The 15,945-nt window shown below is 37.8% G+C and overlaps 1 protein-coding gene across 2 annotated transcripts in view; it reads right to left on the reverse strand.

The window, feature by feature from the left end:
* Nucleotides 1-15,945, reverse strand: part of PLXDC2 (plexin domain containing 2) — a 412,799-nt gene that overhangs the window by 252,293 nt on the left and 144,561 nt on the right. The window lies entirely within an intron of this gene.

Consider the following 15,945-nt stretch of genomic DNA (forward strand, 5'->3'; position numbering starts at 1 on the left):
CACAAACAAACTAATTCCCAACCAGGGGAGATGAAAAATTCTATAAACAAGGACCAGCCATGGCCAATAGCCTCTCTAAGAAAAATTCGAGTCCTCTAAGCCAGAACAGACCAGATGGAATCAATTGTTATAATGGTGCCCAGTGTCAAAGATGACGTCCAAATGCCTAGGGCCCGAATCACTGAGGGGCCTCAATTCAATTATGGCTGCCAGATGTCTGACAGACGCATCTCATTGCATATTGTCATCAGACCATATTCAGTCTGTGGAATCGGAATGTATAATGGCCAATGTCAAGCATAGGCTGACTTAGCCAATGGCCACACATGCCAACCAACACATGTGTTCCTATCAGATTATGTTTTATAAATTTTGCCTGATTTAAATCATGCAAATCATACCATTATCAAAATAGCCCACATTTCTATAGGTTAAATGCCCTCTAGAGACTTTGTGGGGACTTGGACAAGAGGCCAAAATCAACTTCAATTTCCTCATCACAAAATTATTTCTATTGTTTTTTGTTTTAAATTATGTCCCTTGGGTTATAACTGTAACCTCAGGCAAGTCCTTCTGGGCCTATGTTACTTCGTTAAAAGATAACCTTAGTAAGTGGAAGTTTTGATTCTATACTTAGATTCAAAGCCAGCAATATTTTTTGGAAATTTAACTAAGTGACTCTAAAGTTCAACCTGAACAAATAACAAGTTAACTGCACTCCAACTCCTCACTTCCCTGCAAAGAGATGAGCAATGCCCTCTATAGAACCCAACAACTAAGCGATAAACACCTGGTTTGACAAGGCCTCCAGACCTGGGCTCAGCCCTCTGGTCTGGTGTGTGAGCATTATGACTGACCATGTACTATTAGTTGTTAAATATTAAGTATCACCTGGATAAAAGTGAAAAATACCACTACAATATCTACATTTATGAGCTTCCTTCAGTGTGCTACTGTTGAAAATACAGAAAAACAAAATATTATCTTAAAATGCTCTAATTGGAGACTCGATCATTACATAAAACACACAAGAACAACATAAAACCATTAAAGAATGTTAAGAAAAAAAAGATGGTCCTATATTCAGTGTCATACAAGTGTAAAAGGCCAGCAGGAAAACATCAGTAGCAGCACAGATCATGATTAATATTATGTATATCTATTTAATTTTTACTTACAAAATGGCAATCACTTATGATGTATCTAAATATATATAACTACATACCCAATAAGTACACTAACAATTTAATTAGTCCTCAATTTTAAAAATGGGCAAGTGCCATAAATAGATAACTCACAGCAAGTGGCATAAATAGATAATTCAAATAAAATATAAATACTAAAAGATATATAAAATGTTTAACATTATAAAAAGTCAAAGAAATGCAGTAAAATACAATTATTTTTTCTACTCTGTTCACAGAAATTTATAGTCAAATTGTATTGTTCAGTATTTGATAGGAGTTTTTCCTGAAGCAAGTATTGTGTTACCTAATATTGATAGTGGGATCATAATTTAATCAAAGTTTTCTATGGGGAAATTTTCAATCTGTAATAAAGTTGTTTAGCATTTGATACTGTGTAAACATCCTTAGATGTGCAAAAAGACTAATGAAAAAGTAGAGAAAAATGGTATGTAGTCTTTGAATTCGGTAACAATATATATGCATATATATTTTGTACCTATAACACAAAAGAGAAAAAAAAGACAGAAAGAAATACATTGTAGTATTAATAGTACTTTTCTCTGTATCATGCAATATGTCAGAGCTATTTTTTTTGGCTTATTCTTTTGGCATATCTTCATTTTATATCTTTTCTATAATGTACTGCTTCTATAGTGAGAGATAAATAGCCCTAATGTCCATATTTTGATGGTCAAATTTAATATTTAAACTTGGTGAAACCTTCATGATCATCAAGATACATCTTCCTAGGCAGAGTTTTTTTTTTCTTTTTAAATATGTTTTCATTTATTTTTTAGAGGAGAGAGAGGGAGAGAGAGAGAAACATAGACAAGAGAGAAACACTGATCGGCTGCCTACTGCACACCTCTCTACTAAGGACTGAGCCTGCAACCTGGGCATGTGCCCTCACCGGGAATCCAACTGGCAAACTCCTGGTGCATGGGACAATGTTCAACCAACTGAACCACAACAGCCAGGGCTAGGCACAGTGTTTTAGTGTGATCTCATAGAACTTTACTCAAACCTACTGCCGTGTTCTTCTCATTATTGTAATTATTGATTAAATGCCATCCTACAAACTACCATGACCTTAGCCAGGGGAGGTGTCATTTACTCATCTTTTGCTCTTATTTGTTACTAGAGGCCCGATGCATGAAATTCATGCAAGGGGCTCGCCCCCCACACCTGCCGCCCCTGCTGCTGCCTCAGCCCTCACAGCCCTGGCTTCGTCCAGAAGGTCATCAGGAAGGACGTCTGGCCTAATTAGCATATTACACTTTTATTATTATAGATTCTAATGAAAAGCTCACTAAAAACCCAATTTTGGGTTTTTTTTTTTTACAAACTGTAATAATATATTTTAATCCACTGAATTTAACAAGATTTTTTTCCACTTTTTTGGAAAAAGAGAAATACTTAAATTTGAATATTAACTACCTTTCATTCAAATTACAGTTTTAAAATAAAGTTCCAAAGAAATTTAAAAATGCCATGAATGTCTGAATTTTGTCATTACTTTCCTAAATAACATTCCTAATTAAATTGCATGATTGCATTTATTTATACTGATTACACATTTAACTAACATTGTAAATAAACCACAATCAACAAAATTACATTAAAAAAAGAAATTAAGACAGAAAAAAATTGTGCTAAAATTAGATTTCAATTTCTGTGTTATTCCTTCCTTCTCCCTTTATTCATAAACTAGAGGCCCAATGCACAAAATTCGTGCAAGAGTAGGCCTTCCTTCCCACAGCTGCCAGCACCAGCTTCCCTCTGGCACCCGGGACGTGGTCTTCCCTTGCAGCCCTGGCTTTGTCGGGAAGGTCGTCATTTATTATTATAGATTACTTTTTTGTAAATGGTTTTTCATTCACACAAATTTCAGATAGACTGGAAAAGCCTCTGCTTTAAGTACTTATTACAGTATGCATTTATCAAAAACTTCTCTTCTATGGGTATGCCTACTTTAGTGCATGGCCAAGAAAAATGTCTGAAACTCATAAAATAAGGTAAAACCTATGAATTTTATTTTTGGTCATAAACTGCTTGCCAGGGTATTGCCAAATTTTATTTTGTATATTTACCAATGTTCAGGATAATATTAACACAGAAATTCTTTACTCTATTTCACAAATAAGCAATATCTGAGGGACATGGATTTAAAAAATCTTGTTCTAGTTCATAAGTGATGAATTTTACACTTAAATAAATAAGTAACCTTAAATAAATAAGCATCTCTCCATTTCATTTTTAAAAAACATTATTCATATTGTCGAGTGAATACCAGAACTCTAGTAATTAAACCATTTTTTTAAATAAGAGAACATTTAAAATACTTATTATTCTGTCCCAGATGCAGGGGACAGAGTTATCACCTTAATGAATGTCCTTCATCAATAGTTCTCTGCATGTCTGCAGATGTCTGTGTACAAAGAGTATATTTATGTGTATGCATGTGTACACACATGCACCTATATAACTGTTTATTTCAGCACTACAATATAAATGTTATTGACTATCCTATCTAATAAAAGAGAAACATGGTAATTAGCCGTACCTCCGCTACCCTTCCCATGGGCTAATCAGGGCAATATGCAAATTAACTGTCAGCCAAGATGGCGGCCGGTAGCCAGACAGCTTGAAGCGAACATGAGGCTTGCTTGCCTCAGTGATGGAGGAAGCTAACATTCCCCGCCTAACTCTGCTGGCCTCTGAGCTTGCAGTTTGAAACATTGTTAAAAATATAGAAGCTAAACAAAACCCCAGAAACCTGCTTTCAGCCAGCCGGGATCTCAGAGCTGGAGTTGAAACAGTGTTTCGATAATAGAACCCAAACAAACCAGATACCTGCTTTCAGCAGCAGAGGCCTTAGAGCTGGAGCCAAGCCTCAGAGCTAAAGCTGGCCCAGAATAAAAAATGAAAAGAAAAAAAGGAGCGGTTGGGAGCTTCAGTCACCCACCAGCCTGAAAACAGCCCTCAGCCCCTCACCCAGGCTGGCCAGGCACCCAAGCGGGACCCCCACCCTGATCCAGGACACCCTTCAGGGCAAACCAGCCGGCCCCCACCCATGCACCAGGCCTCTATCCTATATAGTAAGGGTAATATGTCTCCCAGCACTGGGATCAGCGGAGACGCGAGGCCTCCCGGCACTGGGATCAGTGTGACAGGGGGCAGTGCCCAAACCCCCTGATCACCCTGTGGCTCTGTGTGTGACAGGGGGCAGGACCACAACCTCCCTATCTGCCCTGCTCTGTTCCTGACAGGGGAAGGCGCCCTAACACCCTGATCAGCCCTGCTCTGTGCCTGATAGGGGGGAGCTCCCCAACCCCCTGATCACCCTGCGGCTCTGTTCGTGACAGGGGAAAGCGCCCCAACCCCCTGATCGGCCCTGCTCTGTGTGTGACAGGGTGCGGAGCCCCAACCCCCTCCCCCCCACGAGCCCTGCTCTGTGTGTGACGGGGTAGAGCCATAACCTCCCCATCGGCCCTGCCCTGAGTGTGACAGTGGCGGCGCCCCAATCCCCTGATCGGCCCTGCTCTGTGGGTGATAGAGGGCGGCGCCCAACCTCCCTCCCTCCACAGGCCCTGCTCTATGTGTGACGGGGTAGAGCCATAACCTCCCCATCGGTCCTGCCCTGAGTGTGACAGGGTGCGGCGCCCCAACACCCTGATCCGCCCTGCTCTGTGTGTGACAGGGTACAGAGCCCCAACCCCCCTGATGGGCCCTGCTCTGTGAGTGACATTGGGCAGCACCCCAACCCCCTGATTGGCCCTGCTCTGTGCGTGACAGTGGGTGATGCCGCAACCTCCCCATTGACCCTGCCTTGAGTGTTACAGGGGGCAGTGCCCCAACCCCCCAATCAGCCCTGCTCTGAGCCCGACCAGGGGCTGCACCTAGGGATTGGGCCTGCCCTCTGCCACCCAGGAGCAGGCCTAAACCAGCAGGTCGTTATCTCCCGAGGGGTCCCAGACTGCGAGAGGGCACAGGCCGGGCTGAGGGACCCCCCCTCCCCCTGAGTGCACAAATTTTTGTGCACCGGGCCTCTAGTATACTATATTTACAAATAAATAATGTCTACCACATCTAATTAAGTCTCAATTATTGAACTTCTCAGTTGAACCTAGAAGCTAAATTTTTGTGTGCAGCTTAATTTATTTTTAGAAACAACTTCTAAAAGAGCCAGAGAAAGATAAGTATCACATGAACTCACTCAGATGTAGAATCTAATCAACAAAATCAACTGATGGACAGAATAGATCCAGAGACATAGAAGCATGGAACAGATTGTGGAATCTCAGAGGGAAGGCAGAGGTGGGTGGATGGGTAGATGGGGAGAAATTGATGAATTTACATGCATATATGCATAATCCACGGACACAGAGGACAGTGTGGTGAAGACCTGGGGGGCGGGGGGGTGGGTACAGGGTAGAGAGAGTCAATGAGGTTAAAAAAAAAGGGTCATCTATAATACTTTCAACAATAAAGGTAAATTTAAAAAGATAAAAGAGTAATCTGTACTCAATTACACATTGTATCAGTTCACACGCTCACCAGTAGAACATTGAACATGGGTATCCAATATTTTCATCAATCCCTTAAACTGGTGTCTTTCAGAAAAACATTTTTGCCTATTTGTTAGGTGAAATATCACTATTGTAATTTACATTTTTGATTGCTAATGAGTCAACATGTTGATGCAATTTCCATTTTGGTTATATTATTCAAATCCTTTCTGTGGGATAGGTACTCAATTTTTTTTTTAATTTAAAGAATTGTTTGGTTTAGTAAAAACTAATTTATAAACAATATTCAGAGAATCATTTATATAAATCTGTCAGAAACAACTTTATTGAAATTGACACAATTTTTCTAACACATGAGAGTATTACATTATTCAGTTGCTTTTGCACAGTTCTGAGCTTTAAGGAAAGATGAAATAATTTCGTTTATATGTAAACTCAACAAACATGCTTGTCCACATCTTTACTTTCAGCATGTGCCATTGGGAAACATACTCCATAAAAGTGGGGGAATTGCTTCTGCCTCATCAGAAGATCCCTTCTAAATATTTTATTGATGGTCTCTTATCCTGCAGTAAAAAATCAACTGCCTTAGTCTTATTGTGCCAGTTATATCAGAGCATAGTATTGGAACTTGTGGAGAAATTTCCTTACCTACAGAAAGTACACCCATTTATGTGCCCCTAATTCAGAGATTTTTGTTCAACAATCAAAGTCCTTATTAAAGTATAAATCAAATATTTTCTTTGATGCATATTATCATCTACATTAGCTGATGAGGTAAAATGATAGCATAACACGTTTTGTATGCTAAATTTCAAAACATACTCTACAAACATTTGCTTATTTCTTAAAAATGGTACTTCTGTTAAGTACCGTCGAGGGTTTAGTAGTTTGATTGTTTATTTGGTCATTCTTACTCAAAGTAAGGCATAGTAAGTTAGTTTTATGTTGGCAGACATCTAAATGTGGCATTATTACACTAAAACTAATGTGAAAATGTGCCAATATAAACATTTTAGTCCTTATCAATAGGGTTAAAAATATTGACTCAAAAAATAACAACAATGAAAGCAATTCACCATTTGACTATAGAGTGAACAGTGAGAATATTAACATATTTATCCTTGCCGAATTATACAATTTGGAGATGATGTCATATATTAAATATTTCTCGTTTAATAACTATGTGGTATGAGTTAAATTATGCTAGTCCTAAAAATCCACAATGAAGTAAATATTCACTTTTGATACTTCAGACATAACTCTAAATATTACCTTCAGTCAATTCTCAAATCCTGTAGGTAACAGTAGTGTGAAGATTATTTGATTTTGAGAGGAAACATTAGATATGATTTCTATAACTTACAAACAGCCAAGAAAAAAGTATGCATGATGGCACAGATAATAAAACACATTAGACAAAATGTTAACATTAGAGTTATTTGTATTAGTCTTGCATCTTTTCTTAAATTAAAATTTATTTTAAAATAAAAAGTAATTCCCCACTCAAACAGATACTTTAACACCAATGTTCATATAGGTATTATTCACATTAGCTAAAAGGCAGAAATACTCCAAATGTGTATAAACAGATGAATACACAAGTGGCTATTTGTTGAATAAATAAATAGATGAATAAACAAAATGTGGTATATATATATATATATATATATATATATATATATATATATATGGATATTATTTATCCATAAAAAATCTGATACATACTACAACATGGGTAAATTTTGAAGACACTATGTTAAGTGAAAAAGAAAAAAACAGACACGAAAGGAAACATATTGTATGATATCACTTAAATGAGATACCTTGAGTAGTCAAATTCATAGAGACAGAAAGCAGAGTAGAGCTTACCAGAAAGTGGACGAAGAGAATAATGAGGAATTATTGTTTAATGAGAACAGTCTCAATTTGGGGTGATGAAAATGTCTGCTGATAGATAGGGTGATGCAAAACATTATGAATGTACTTAATTGCACTGAATTGTATGGTGAAATGGTAAATCTGAACGTATACTTATCACATAAATAGTTGAGTTTCTCCTCCCAAATAGGTCATTTGCTTGTTTTTCTATATTCCTATTTTTCATATAATTATATGTGTACCCCAAAAGGCTATACTTTATATATCTTTATACTCTTTATACTTTATAGAATAGGCTCCAGTAAGCATGTATTTAATATTCGATGAATGAGTGAACAGAACTCATTAACAAAAGTAGGAAGTTGTTTAATCAAGGCGAGGGTTCAAATTCTTATAAATCCTTGGAAAGGCCTCATCTTTCCTGGAAGCTATACATGTCAGGTATATTCAAATTCTGTATTTCTCTACTCATCGGTTAGATTTTTAAAGGCTTTCAAAAACACTGAGTCTTCTAAATTCCAACAAAGTATGGGGGGCTTATATGATAGATAACCACAACAAGAGCAGTTATCTAAAAGATAAATCTGGTTCCAAACCAAGGACTAAAGCACTAAATTTATTCATCGTTAATAAAGGCCACAAGGAAAAAAAGTGTAATTGTTTGGTGATACGAGTCTAAATTTTCAACAAAATAGAGTAGGATAAGAGGAGTAGGATGTAAAATGAAAGTTTCAATTCTGAACTCTTCTACCTAATTTCTACTAAAATAAATAAAAACAAAAACATCCAAACTCAGAGAAGAAATCAAAAGAAAGATCGCACATGTACTTTAGTAGTTTAATTTCAATCCAAATGTGTACATGACACCCTGGATACCTACGGTATTAAGGGCATTAAATTGGAGTAAAATTAAGATACCGGTAGTGGGATACATATTCCATTGAAAAGTCAGACAAGCCTTTTGACAACCTAGGAAAAGGAAAGAGGAAAGTTAAGAAAGCTTTAATTACAGGTGTCTAGAAGAGTGATGGCAAATTGCATAAAAGTAATTTTGGAAGCTGGTTAAAGTCCAGAGATCACCTTAGGAGATAAGCAACTGATCTGAGATGTGGTTTTTTGTTTTGTTTTGTTTTGTTTTAATATATTTTTATTGATTTCAGAGAGGAAGGGAGAGGGAGAGAGAGAAAGAAACATCAATGATGAGAGAGAATCATTGATTGGCTGCCCTCTGCACGCCCTCCACTGGGGATCGAGCCCAAAACCCAGGCATGTGCCACTGACTGGAATCGAACCTAGAACCCTTCAGTCCACAGGCCGACACTCCATCCACTGAGCCAAATCAGCTAGGGCTGAGATGTGGTTTTTATATGAAGGTGTCACCTGCTGTGACTTGCCTCATGTCTGGGTCTGAGGACATCTTTCTATGTTCTCGAATCAAATGGTATTCATCTTAATTGTTCTTTTACTCCATACTGAAACCTGAGTAATAGTTTTACTCCATCTATAGTTCCAGTAATATAGACTTAAAAACTATGGCACTTGAAAAGAGAAAACTGAGAAAGTGATATACATTAGGTCCAGTGCACGGATTCATGCACCAGCGAGGTCCCTCGGCCTGGCCTGCGGGGAGCAAGTCAAACTGGCTCTCTGACATCCCCCGAAGGGGTCCCGGATTGCAAGAGGGCAGTTCTTGTGTGATGCACCCCGGAATCGGGCTACCTCCTCGCTGGTTCCAAGTGTGTCACCTGAGAACCACAGCTTCCAAGACACTGCAGCTCAGCAGCTCCTGTGTTGAGCATTTGTCCCGTGGTGGTCAGTGCGCATCATAGTTACTGGTAGGACAGTCAAATGGTAGGATAGTCCCTTAGGCTTTTATATAGAGAGATGTTTTCACCCTTAATAACCTCCCACTTCAAAAATTAGTGATAACTGGCCGTGAGAAGTTCCGTGTTCATGTACGGAAAACGTAAGTTGACTAGAAGTCCATTCCCACTCAAAGGTAACTCCCCTGCATCTCTTCTAGAGTAAATTATCACACATTAACCTGTTTTTATTCTACATGCATCATTTCCTTTCACATCCCCCCACAGGGAAAGCAAAATGCTCTGAGACCAACTTTCAAGTATATTGCTTGTAATAAAGAATGGCATGTGAATAAAGAGAAGAAAGCACATCAGCTTGTCCTCCCTTTAACTTTACATAATGTCTCACAGCGCACAACACACTGCTCTATAGTGAAGCGTTCTAACCTGCCTTTTGTTATGAATCACTGGGCTGGATTACAGACAGGCTGTCTGGGATCATTTTTTTAAAGCCATCAATATCCTTCAATGCTGTTTAGAATGCCAAGAGAATGCTTTCTTCCTGGCTCACTTATTAATCAAATACTTCATGAAATTTAATTAAAATTAAGGGAAAAAATTCTGCATAAACCTTAAATTTGTTAACCTGTTATTGGATTTTCAAAAATACCTGTTTAGAAAACTGATTTAATTTTCTATTTATATGCAAATTTCCAATTCTAAGCTTACATTCTAAGCTGCTCAGAGAATGCTAATCTATCTCTACCATATTTAAACTCACTGTGGGTACAATTAGAAAGACCCTGTGCCAGCCCAAAATATCTCTCCCCATATCAGATATAAAACATTTCAAAGGAGTCTGCAAAATGCCAATCTAGGTTCTTGTTTAAGGAAATAAAATACTTTCTGCTCAACAAATTGTAAATCCATTCATTCATTCATTTATTCATTCATTCACTTATTCATTCATAAATCAGATCATGTTCCTTGACAGTGTCAGTGTGTAGAAGAGTATGTAGAAGCAGCCAGAACACTGGCCCAGGCGAGATGAGCATTCCATTGGAGAAGTGGAAGGAGGACCAGTGCTTCTGGAGAGGAGGAAGCCTGGGCAGGTGGATGAGAGGAGCCTGGGGTTGAGCAGGAAGCATATAACACAGGGCCTCGCAGTGTGTAAGGAAGTTGATTTTATTCTGAGAGAGTTAAAAAGCTATAGCAACATCAACCAGAAAGGATATATGCACCCCTAAGTTCATAGCAGCACAATTCACCATAGCTAAGATTTGGAAACAGCCTAAGTGCCCATCAGCAGATGAGTGGATTAAAAAACTGTGGTACATCTACACAATGGAATACTACACTGCGGTAAAAAAGAAGAAATTCTTACCATTTGCAACAGCATGGATGGACCTGGAGAGCATTATGCTAAGCAAAATAAGCCAGTCAGAGAAAGATAAATACCACATGATCTCACTCATTTGTGGAATATAATGAACAACATAAACTGATGAACAAAAACAGATCCGGAGACAGAGAAGCATCGATCAGATGCTCAAACCTCAGAGAGAAGGCAGGGGAGGGTGGGGGTAAGGGGGAGAGATCAACCAAAGGACTTGTATGCATGTATATAAGCCTAACCAATGGACACAGACACCAGGGAAGTGAGGACATGAGTGGGGGATGGTAGGGGAATGGGGGGATAAGGACACATATGGAATACCTTAATCAATAAAGAAAAAAAGCTATTGGAAGGTTTTAAGCTGGAAAGAGCATGATCTGAAATCAAAAGAACACCTCCAGGGTTCTCTGAAAGTGATTTGTAGGAGTGTGACAGTTTGCATTACCCTAGACTTAACTGATTGATAAAAGTAAAAAAAAAAAAAAAATGAATGCTTTCTTTCTGAAGACATTGAATTACCATACAGAAAGACTAACATGGTCACTCAATAAGGGGTTGAACAATTACCATGCACTATTAGTTAGCATAAAGAGTGGACTGTGAGAAGAAAAATAAGCAATCAGGCTGACAGATGATTAAAAATTTAAATGTCTAGGATCATTAATTTTCCATGTCATGTGTTTAATAAGACATGAAATATTTGCCTAAATTTAACACATGTAACATCATTAGCAACTTCTCTAAGTGAAAATCAGGAAAAAATATCCATTACAATCCACTCCAATAATCTCCTCTACAATAGAATATACATTTAAATTCAATGCATCAAGATGTGGCATGGAGAAGCAAAATAAACTGATTTGTTCTGTCCTTTTTTCCCCTCATTTAATATTCCAAAAGTAGTTAGCCCAGATGCAATGGCTCAGTGGTTGAGCATCAATCTGTGAACCAGGAGGTCACAGTTTGATTCCCAGGGTGGGTATGTGCCTGAGTTGCAGGCTCAAACCCTGATTGTGCAGGAAGCAGCCGATTAATGATTCTCTCTCAGCATTGATGTTTTATCTCTTTCTCCCTCTCCCTTCCTCACTGAAGTCAATAAAGATGTATTTAAAATAATTCCAGCTCAGCCTGCATGGCTCAGTGGTTGAGCATCGACCTAGGAACCAGGAGGTCACAGTTCCACTTTGGTTAGGGCACATGCCCCGGGTTTCAGGCACCATACCTAGTGTGGGGCATGCAGGAGGCAGCGGATCAATGATTCTCTCTCATCATTGATGTTTCTATCTCTCTCTCCCTCTCCTTTCCTGTCTGAAGTTAATAAAAATATATTTTTAAAAGTGTCCCAATAGTTACAAAAAAAACCCCAAAACAATTCTGGCTTAAATTAAAACAAAAAATAAGAGGAGGGGGAAAACACTTCAAAACTGAGGGCAGCTTATTGTCCATAAGTGTAAAAATTCATATTTTGACAAGGACTCTAACCAAAGACCATTTTCAATGTATGTATTACCTAATTCACATAGGAATGTAAACAGCAATAGAGCTGGTTTCCTGGACAGGAAATGGACCTTCACAGTTTTAGTAGGTGCTCAATAAATTTTTGTGGAATGAATGAGTGAACAGCATCTCAGGAAAAAAAAAAAGGCAGATGTACAATCTCCTTTTATAGGAATAAATATAAAAGGATAAATGAAGAGAAGCTGTTATAATTATAAACCAAAAGACCTACAAGTTGAACTTCAATTAAATTTCTACATTTTTTCCTAAAGTTAACAGTAAAAATCAGCTCAGCTAGTTTCTCAAACTTTAGAATGCATCCCTGTCACACAGTGGTCTCCAAGATTCTTCAAACCCATTCCCTTCACAAAGATACCAGAGAATTCTGAAGCAGGTAATCAGAGAATTGTACTTGGAAAAAGACAGCTGTCAGTAAACACTTAAGAAATATATTTCTTCTGGTCTCTGGAATTAAAGGTCATATGCTTGTACTTTGGGAGCAGCTTTTAAAGTTATATGGGGGATATGGAAGAAAACATAAAATAGTCTGTAGATATGAGTTCTGATTTTATTCTGAAATGGAAAAGACTTGTTCAAATATTCAGAACCTGCCCTAGCTGGTTTGGCTCAGTGGATATAATGTCGACCTGTGGACTGAAGGGTCCCAGGTTCGACTCCAGTCAAGGGCATGTACCTCTGTTGCAAGCTCCTGCCTGGCCCAGGCCCTGGTCAGGGCACATGCAGGAGGCAGCCAATCAATGTGCTTCTCTCAGATTGATATTTCTCTCTGTCTTTCCCTCTCTCTTCCACTCTCTCTAAAAAAATAAAAATAAAAAAATAAAAAAATAAATCAATGGAAAAATATCCTCAGGTGAGGATAAAATAAATAAGTAAGTAAGTAAGTAAGTAAGTAAGTAAATAAATGATTTTTTAAAAATATTGGAAACCTTATCTTTGCTCCTTATCTGCATAGACCACGTTGAAAAGCACATTCTAAACTATTACTTACTTTGTTTTTCATAATAAGCTGTGAGTTATGTAAGGTGCTACCATTGTGCTAGTTTTATAGGTGAAGCAATTCATTTGCAAGTGGGTATGGTGCCTTGTCTGAAGTCCCATTGCCAGTCATTGGCTGGCTGACACCTGAACCTGGTTCTTAAGAAATCAGATTTAGTTTATGCTCCCATACTAAGGCTAATTGGGCTGTTCAGGGTCATTCTCCTATCCATTGTTGTGCCAACATTCATTCATTTCACTAGTATCCCCATCGCAAAACCAGACCTTTTACTGTGATGTCCATATATGTAACAGCCAAAGGAAAAAAAAGAAGAAAAAATATATATGTAATAGCCAGTAATGGGGAGCCCTGAGATAGGGGTAATGGAAATTATGGATAATGGGGACCTAGATGCTTTTTGGAACTTGAATCTTAACCATTTGGAGATGCATATATGCATCTCAACGTAGTACTGTCTGTTCTTCCCTGCCTGGCACTTTGAATAGCCATAGGAATAGCTAGTCTTATGGCAAATTACTGGACCCCAACATAATGACAAATGTGGACTGATTTATTATCCCACAGTACTGGCGATGGCCTAAAATGATTGAGTAAGGGCAGCTATTACACCAGAAGCACCTAATTCCTTTGTCTCCTCTGCAGGATATTGTGCAAGTCCAGAGGCCAATTTTTCTACTCAACTTTGACCTCCAAAAAAGTCAAATAGCCATTTGTTCTCAAAAACCGAACAATAATAAAACAACATTAGAAAGCCACACATATCAATGTAGGCACACACAGGGAAGGGATGAAAACCGTTTCTCCCCTTCTTTTTTCCCCCCACAAGATAAATAGCATGTCTTCTTTACCAATTTGGTAGATTAATTTAGAAAAAAGGAATAGAATTCAGCAATTACCCACTGCAGGCCAGATTCCTATCAAATCTACTACTGGTACGAGTGCAATTCTCTCAGTAAAGAGATATGCTACTTCTAAGAGGATTATATAACTAAACATGATCTAAATAATTTTACTTTAAAATTATTTTATTGGAATATAATTGACATACAATATCTTATTGGTTTCAGGTGCACATCTTAGTGATTTGATATTTGTATACATTACAAAGTGATCTCCATGAAAAAATACTACATCACATATAAATACAATAAAAAAGAATGTGCTAATATAAAGTTTTGATAGTAATACATTTAAATTTTAACAGAGTCACTGTTCATAGAGATAAATCAACTTTGCAGATCTGCAGTCCTTTGTTCAATAATATTGATAATGCTATTACTGATAATTATATTATATAATGATTCAATATCCCCCCAGCAATATGAAGGACATCAGTATACTAGTAGAAAGAGGTTACACAGTTTATTTTCTTGAATCCTCTCTTTTGCATCTACCAAAATTAATTTTTAAAAAGCTGATTTCTATTGCAGGGTTTTTTTTAATGTAAAAAATACACCTGCTAGATGCTGAACAACAAAAAAACCAAGATGTCCTTTAGTTGGTGAATGAATACATAAATTGTGGTGTGTCCAGACAATGGAATATTATTCAGTGCTAAAAGAAATAAGCCATCAAGCCCTGAATAGACATGGAAAAACTTTAAGTGCATTTACTATGTGGAAGAAGCAATCTGAAAAAGGCAACATACTACAGGAGTCCAATTATTTGACATTCTGGAAAAGGCACAACTATGAAGACAATAAAAAGAGCAGTGGTAATGGGGGGTAGAGGGTCAGGAGGGATGCACAGGTGGAGCACAGGGGATATTTAGAGCAATGAAACTACTCTGTTTGATACTATGAGTATAGACACATGTCATTTGTCAAAGGCCATAGAATGTACAACAGCAAGAGTGAATTCTAACACAAACTATGGAATTTGGATGATAATGGTATATCAATGTAGGTTCATGGATTGTAACAAGACTACCACTCTCGTGGGGGATATTAAGGTGAAGTAGCTTGTGTGTGTGTGTGGGGGGGGGGGGGGGGCGGGGGGGGCGGGCGGGAAGGGTATATAGGAAATCTTTGTGTCTTCCGATCAAGTTTGCTGTGATCCTAAAAATGTTCTCAAAACTAAAGTATACTAAAAATGTCTTGCTATTGTCCATAAAAATAATTTAGCTAGTGACCATGATTTCTATTTTTAAATTACATAAGTAGTGTATTGTCAATCCTGTATAAAAACATAAAGATTAAGTTTGCTCTCCTAACATGGGGATTGAAGAAATAAAGTCAGATAGGTATTATGCGTATTATGCTTGTATTACTGTATTTGTTGCAAGGAGTTGTCTGTCTCAGAGCTAAAATAAGCACCGGAGCCTAGCATAGTCAAGAAGAAAATGATTGTAAAAGCGATGATTGAGCCAGAATCCTGCAATATTAGACTATTAGACTTCAAATGGCTAAAATAATGGAGTGATGGTTCTGAATTTATCACAAATCAGTCACAAATGACCATTTGGAGACTCCAGTATTAAAATTAGTCACCTGAAGTATTGTTATTTCTTCCTCAAAGAAAGAGATTATGAAATACTACTTCAGGTGATTCCCAGTTTTAGAAAAATGAGTCCATTTACTGTGTGGGGGAAAGGTCATTGTCATTTTTATCAAAAAGTTGAATTGTGGCACACTTC

Source organism: Myotis myotis, unplaced genomic scaffold (genome assembly GCF_014108235.1).
Source record: "Myotis myotis isolate mMyoMyo1 unplaced genomic scaffold, mMyoMyo1.p scaffold_m19_p_1, whole genome shotgun sequence".
NCBI lineage: Eukaryota > Metazoa > Chordata > Mammalia > Chiroptera > Vespertilionidae > Myotis > Myotis myotis.